The 7,554-nt window shown below is 37.1% G+C and overlaps 1 pseudogene; it reads right to left on the bottom strand.

Moving 5' to 3' along the window:
* Nucleotides 1-855: 855 nt before the first annotated feature.
* LOC119523363 lies at nt 856-2,033 on the bottom strand (annotated as a pseudogene).
* Between the last annotated feature and the right edge of the window lie 5,521 nt (nt 2,034-7,554).

Here is a 7,554-nt window from a genome sequence, read left to right as displayed (position 1 = left end):
CCATACTTTTTAGAGGAAGTTATCATTCATGCTTTTTTCATCTTAAAGCATGCTCACACATCAGCAATACCAATGGGAATAATAAAACACTGTCTATGACAATCATTTTAATTTCTTTGCTGAAACAAATACGTTTCTATGAATAACAACATACTTAATTACTATCAAATATCAGTTTTAATACCAGGCAAGTCATATATTGAAAATAAAAACAAACTAATAAGTTGGAAATTAATCTTTGGGTGTTTTGAAACCTTTCTGGAAAAATTATATGGCTTTTTGTACTTTCAAAAAAAATCCAAGCAATTTTCTTGGTCAAAAACACTGATTAATGTGGAAAATGTATCAACCCAATGATAAGACATGAGAAAGAAAGGTGCACCAAAGTAATCTCATTTGAGTCTTGGCTGTTTTGTTGAGTAAATGTATACTGTAATTTTCAAGTACCAGTTAAACATTTTTTGCATGTATAATTAGACAGATAATGTTGTTACACTGAAAGAATTCACCACATACAATGACAACTGTTTGCCCCTAGCACATTTCACAGCTTCACCTGCTACAGACTGTCACTGAAGAAAAATGCATTGGTCAGTCTGAACCACATCAAGTAAATTATGGAAGGAACATATCCACAACACAAACTGTGCTAGCACTTTGTTTTCAAGACTGATTCAAAATTATGTACAACTTGGAAGCCACTACCCCAAATCCATGAAAAGTGGAACTTGGCTACTGGACATTCTGAACATGTGGTTGTACAGTACATTCTCAGAGCATGCCAGGTTCCTGCAGTGAGCTGCACAACCAGGCCTGCAGTGTTAGCAACAGAAATTGTCATTCTTCTGACACAGCTCAGTATTGATGTGTCTGATGTGACTACTGTGGAGGCTGCTGGGATGTAGTTGAATATCCCATGCTGCTCTGTGGCTGTGATGTGCTTGGTCCAGGGTTGAGATAGGCAGCATGTGGATTCAAACATTTTTTCAGCGGAGGTCCCTGCATGTGACTGCTGTCTTGATTCCCTAGGTGACCAGTTCCATTAGTATGGTTATTGCTCTGCTGCTGGTGGTGGCTCTTTTTGTCTCCTTTGTCATCAGGTTCTTCTGTTAAAATTTCTCATTTTGGGTAAGGAATTTGACAACCGGCAAAAATGTCTCATGTAGGAAGTGGGTCTTCTAAGAAATAGGAATCCTGCATAGCCTGTTCTGAGGTAATTTGCTTTATTGGATCCATGGTAAGCAACTTCTGAAGCAAGTGGAATGCTTTGCTATCTGGTTTAACTTTATATATTTCCTTGTACTTAATAGGGCTACAGTTGGTATACATGGTTCTTTTGAGATCTTTCATTAATGTTGAATGTTCAGGCATCTTTTTAATATCTTCTCAATCTTTATTTGCAGGAAATTCCATTACATTGAATATTCATTCTGTCCAGCTGGTCATAGTGATAAGGATTACTAGTTTTGATGTCCTCTTGTCAACAATGAAATATTGGATCTGATATTAGTAGTTCTGCAAATATATACCCTATAGCCCAATTATCAATAGCTTTGATATAATGCCTTGCTCCAAGAAGCAGTTCCAATGCTCAGTACCAGAATGTTACTACTAATGGATCCAAATCTGGTAAAGGCTTCAAAGGTGAATTAAATAATCGGGCAAAGACACTGTCAGCAATTTTTGCTCTTCCTTGCTCAGGACCTTCACCCATAACTAAAATATTAGGAAGTTTCAAATCCCTGTGCAACATCCAGTTAGCATGCTGGTACTGAATCCCATCTAGGATCTGATATAATAGTGACTTCACCATTCCCCATGGTAACTGAACAGGCTTCTTGTTTACTTTAGAAGCTCTGTGAAACTTGATTTATATGCCAGAGGTCATGTTCAGCGTAGTCACACAGAAGCCAGATTTTCCTATCAGCATGAGACAGAAGCACCTTTTGAAGTGAGATGACATTTGGATGCTTAAGTTCTCGAAGTAATGCTATTTCTCTACATGCCAACATAGAGATCCCAGTTCCTTCTATTTTCTTTTGTTGTCTTTTAAATTCAGTTTTATTGAGATATACTCACATACCATACAGTCATCCATGGTGTACAATCAACTGTTCACAGTACCATCGTATAGTTGTGCATTCATCACCCCAATCTATTTTTGAACATTTTCCTTATACCAGAAAGAATCAGAATAAGAATAAAAAATAAAAATAAAAAAAGAACACCCAAATCATCCCCCTCATCCCACCTTATTTTTCCCGTTCAAGTGGGTCTGAAATAGTATCTCATTGTAGTTTTGATTTGCATTTCCCTGATGGCTAATGATGTTGAGCATCTTTTCATTTGCTTTCTGGCCATTTGTATATCTTCTTTCAAGAGATATTTGTTCAAGTCTTTTGCCTATTTTTTAATTGGGCTGTTTGTCTTTTTGTTGTTGAGTTGAAGGATTTCTTTGTATATACTGGATATTAATCCTTTATTGAATATGTGGTTTCCAAATATTTTCTCCCATTGTGTAAGTTGTCTTTTCACTTTCATGATGAAGTCCTATGAGGAACAAAATTTTTAATTTTGATGAGGTCCAATTTATCTATTTTTTCTTTTGTTGCTTGTTCTTTGGATATAAAGTTTAAGAAACAATTGCTTAACGTGGAATATGACTCCTGGGGAGGAACGTAGACCTGGCATCGTGGGACGGAGAACATCTTCTTGACCAAAAGGGGGATGTGAAAGGAAATGAAATAAGCTTCAGTGGCAGAGAGATTCCAAAAGGAGCCGAGAGGTCACTCTGGTGGGCACTCTTACGCACACTTTAGACAACCCTTTTTAGGTTCTAAAGAATTGGGGTAGCTGGTGGTGGATACCTGAAACTATCAAACTACAACCCAGAACCCATGAATCTCGAAGACAGTTGTATAAAAATGTAGCTTATGAGGGGTGACAATGGGATTGGGAAAGCCATAAGGACCACACTCCACTTTGTCTAGTTTATGGATGGATGAGTAGAAAAATAGGGGAAGGAAACAAACAAACAAACAGACAAAGGTACCCAGTGTTTTTTTTTACTTCAATTGCTCTTTTTCACTTTAATTATTATTCTTGTTATTTTTGTGTGTGTGCTAATGAAGGTGTCAGGGATTGATTTAGGTGATGAATGTACAACTATGTAATGGTACTGTGAACAATCAAATGTACGATTTGTTTTGTATGACTGCGTGGTATGTGAATATATCTCAATAAAATGAAGATTAAAAAAAAAGCAAAAAAAAAAAAAAAGAAAAGAAACAATTGCTTAATGCAAGTTCCTGAAGATGCTTCCCTACATTTTCTTCTAGGAGTTTGCTAGTTCTAGCTATGATATTTAGGTCTTTGATCCTTTTTTTTTAAATGTTTCAGTTCATTTATTTTTATACAGTTTTATTCAGATATATTCTTCCTAATATCCTTTATCTCCTTAGCACTATTTTCCTTCATCTCCTTGATTTGATTTATGGGATTTGTTTGAACATCATTGATTAGTTTTTCAAATTCTGTGTCTCCTCTGAAGTGTTAATTTGTTCCTTTAACTAGCCATATTTTCCTGTTACTTATAATGGCTTGTAATTTTTGGTGCTGTCTAGGCATCTGATTATCTTGAGTCTACTCTGAAGGTCAGTTTCTCTCTCTTGCCTAGAGTTTTATTGTTGATTGGCTTAGTGTTAAGGCTTTTCTTTGACACTTGGTTCAACTTATTCTAGACCTTTAGAATTGCCCATGTTTAACTGATCAGATTTTTCCAGCTCTTCTTCATCTGATTCTTGCCCTGGATATGCAGTACAATTTTTAAGATTGCACTATTTGTGCAATTGTTTCACTTCCAGGAAAAAGCTTCCTTCCATCTGTTCCTTCTCCAGGAATCTTGACCTGTTTTGTTTTTGTTTTGCCTCTATTGTTTTTTGTTTACCTTCTGTTCTAGTTTGCTAATGCTGCCGGAATGCAAAGCACCAGAGATGGATTGGCTTTTATAAAAGGGGGTTTATTTGGTTACACAGTTACAGTCTTAAGGCCATAAAGTGTCCAAGGTAACACATCAGCAATCGGGTACCTTCACTGGAGGATGGCCAATGGTGTCCGGAAAACCTCTGTTAGCTGGGAAGGCACATGGCTGGCGTATGCTCCGAAGTTCTGGTTTCAAAATGGCTTTCTCCCAGGACATTCCTCTCTAGGTTGCATTTCCTCAAAAATGTCACTCTTAGTTGCACTTGGGATATTTGTCCTCTCTCAGCTTCTCTGGAGCAAGGGTCTGCTTTCAACGGCCGTCTTCAAACTGCAGTTCCTCTTTCAGCTTCTGGGAGTTCTTCAGAGTTTCCTTCTTGGCTGTGTCAGCTTGCTCCTTCTGTCTGATCTTATATAGTGCTCCAGTAATTTAATTCAGACCCACCCTGAATGGGCAGGCCAACACCTCCATGGAAATTATCCAATCAGAGTCATCACCCACAGTTGGGTGGGGCACATCTCCATGGAAACACTCGAAGAATTACAATCTAATTAACACTGATAGTCTGCCCACACAAGATTACATCAAAGATAATGGCGTTTGGGGGACATAATACATTCAAACTGGCACCCCGTCCTTTCACTGCCTCTAGCTACTTTTGCCTGGACATCAAATTCTGTGAGGAGAATAACCCCAGAGAGGACTTTCCCAAGTCTGTATTTTCCCACCAAAACTGTGCCAGGTAACCATGAAGGGGGCACAGAACAATTCTAAACAACCCTGGAGAGAGAGAGACACCAAAAGTCTTTTTTGTTTCTTTGTTTTTGTTTTTGTTTTGTTTTTATTATTTTTTATTAGAGAAATCATAGGTTTACAGAAAAATTATATAGAAAATAGAGTTCCCAAATACCCCCCCCCACATGCAGTTTTCTCTATTATTAACACTTTAAGACTTTGCATTAATGTAGTGCCCTTTTTACAATTGATGAAATAATATTATTATAATTATACTATTAACTATAGTCTGTAGTTCACAGTAGGGTTCACTGTTTGTATTGGATAGTCCTATGTTTTCTTTAAATTTTTATTCCAGTAACATAAAAACTACCTAAAGTTTTCCCATTTAACCACATTCAAGTATATAATTCATTGGTGTTAATTACATTCACAATATTGTGCTATCACTGTCATCCATTACCAAAACTGTACCATCATCCCAAACAGAAATTCTATACCAATTTAACATTAACTCCCCATTACCTACCCCCATCCCAGTCCCTGGTAACCTGCATTCTGGTTCCTGAATCTATTAATTTGCTTTTTCTAATTATTTCATATCAATGAGATCATATAATATTTTTCCTTTTTTGCCTGGATTTTTTCACTCAATCTGGCTTATTTCACTCAACATGATGACCTCAGGGTTCACCAATGTTGCCACATGTATCAAAACTTCATTAATTTTTATAGCTGAATAATACGTATACCACAATTTGTTTATTCATTCTTCTATCGATGGACACTTGGGTTTCTTCTACCTTTTGGAAATTGTGAATAATGCTCCTATGAATATCAGTGGGAAAATATCTTTTCCCAGATGTCTTTTTGATGGCTCCCTGAAACTATGCTTTCCTTGTACTCCTCAGCAAATTGTTCCCTGCAGCCCTAAAGAGGTACTGTATCTATAAACCTCCACCACCTCCACCCCTGTCAGGAGCAGGGTTGAAACAATAGTCACATCCATCCCTGCCCATGGAGGGCTGAAAGAGCAGCTCAGAGCCAGGACACAGCAGTTCAAAGACACTGCTCAAAAGCTGTGATCAGTGCTCATTGAGCCACTCCTCCCCCCCATTCTTGGGGAAGAGCCCTTCCACATCCCTGTTCTGCAGCAGCCAGTGAAGGACCAGATCCTGAGTCTTCCCTCCTTGAGAGTGGGGGATGGGTGCTGGCAACTGCTGTGGAGCCAAATACTCACAGTTCTTTACTGCAGTTTCTCAGTCTCTTACCCCCAGCTCTTCCCTGGATGCTGTACAGTGCTACCTTGGCCTCTGGAACCCCAGAATATTTGTTTTAGGCAGTTCCTTCCTGTCCACTAGCTGTTTTGTAGGAGGAGTGAGTCCTGGGTCTCCCTATTCCATCATCTTCCCCAGAAGTTCCCTTGGGAAAGTTTTATTTCTTCCTTGCCAAGTTGGGTGCCTTTTATTTCTTTTTCTTGCCTAATTGCTCTGGCTAGAACTTCCAGTACCAAGTTGAATAACAGTGGTGACAGTTGGAATTTTGTCTTATTTCTTATCTTATAGGGAAGACTTTCAGTCTTGCCCCATTGAGTATGGTGTTAGCTGTGGGGTTTTCATATATGCTATTTATCATGTTGAAGAAATTTCATTCTATTCCTAGTTTTCTAAGTGTTTTTATTAAGAAGGAGTGCTAGATGTTGTCTAATGCCCTTTTCTACATCAATTGAGATGATCCTATGTTTTTTTCCCTCCTTCATTCTATTAATGGGGTATATTACATTAATTTTCTTATGTTGAACCACCTTTGCATACCTGGGATAAATCCCACTTGATCATGGTGTATAATTCTTTTAATGTGCTGCTTGATTCAGTTTTCTAGTATTTTGGTGTGGGTTTTTGTTTTTTTGTTTTTTGTTTTGCATCTATATTTATAAGGGGTATTGGTCTGTAATTTTATTTTCTTGTAGTATCTTTATCTGGCTTTGGTATTAGGGTCATGTTGGAGAATGAATTAGAAGGTGTTCCACATCTTCATTTTTTAAATGATTTTGAGTAGAATAGGCATTAATTCTTCTTGAATATTTGGTAAAATTCACCAGTGAAGCCATCTGATCCTGGGCTCTACTTGTGGGGAGGCATTTGATCACTGATTCAATATCTTTACTTGTTATTGCTCTGTTAAGATCTTCTGTTTCTTCTTGAGTCAATGTAGGTAGTTTCTTGGTTTCTGTGAATTTGTCCATTTCATCTAGACTACCTAATTTTTTGGCATGTAGTTGTTCATAGCAGCCTTTTTATAATTCTTTTTATTTCTATGAGGTAGTAGTAATGTTCCCCCCTTTTATTTCACATTTTACTTGTTTGCATCCTCTCTCTCTTTTTCTTTGTCAGTCTAGCTAAAGGTTTGTCAATTTTATTAGTTTTTCAAGGAGCCAAACTTATTGTTTTGTTGATTCTATTGATTTTTTAATTCTCTGTTTCATTTATCTCTATTCTAATCTTTGTTATTTCCTTCCTTCTGTTCACTATGGGTTTACTTTGCTATCCTTTTTCTAGATCCTACCATTGTGAGGTTAGGTCTCTGACCTAACCTTTCTTTATAATGTAAGCATTTGGATCTATGATCTTTCTTCTCAGCCCTGCCTTTGCTGCATCCTTATATTTTGGTATGTTGTGTTTCATTTCCCTTTGACTTACAATATTTCCTAATTTCCCTTAATTTCTTCTTTGGCCCATTTTGTTTAATTTCCAAATATTTTTTAATTTTCCTGTTTTCCCTCAGTTATTGATTTCTAGCTTCTTTTCATTGTGGTCAGAAAGATACTTTATTTGATTTTA

This window comes from Choloepus didactylus, chromosome X, assembly GCF_015220235.1.
Source record: "Choloepus didactylus isolate mChoDid1 chromosome X, mChoDid1.pri, whole genome shotgun sequence".
In the NCBI taxonomy this organism is placed as follows: Eukaryota; Metazoa; Chordata; class Mammalia; order Pilosa; family Megalonychidae; genus Choloepus; species Choloepus didactylus.
Note: the sequence above shows the minus strand (reverse complement) of the source record. Positions and strands in the feature narration are given on the sequence as shown.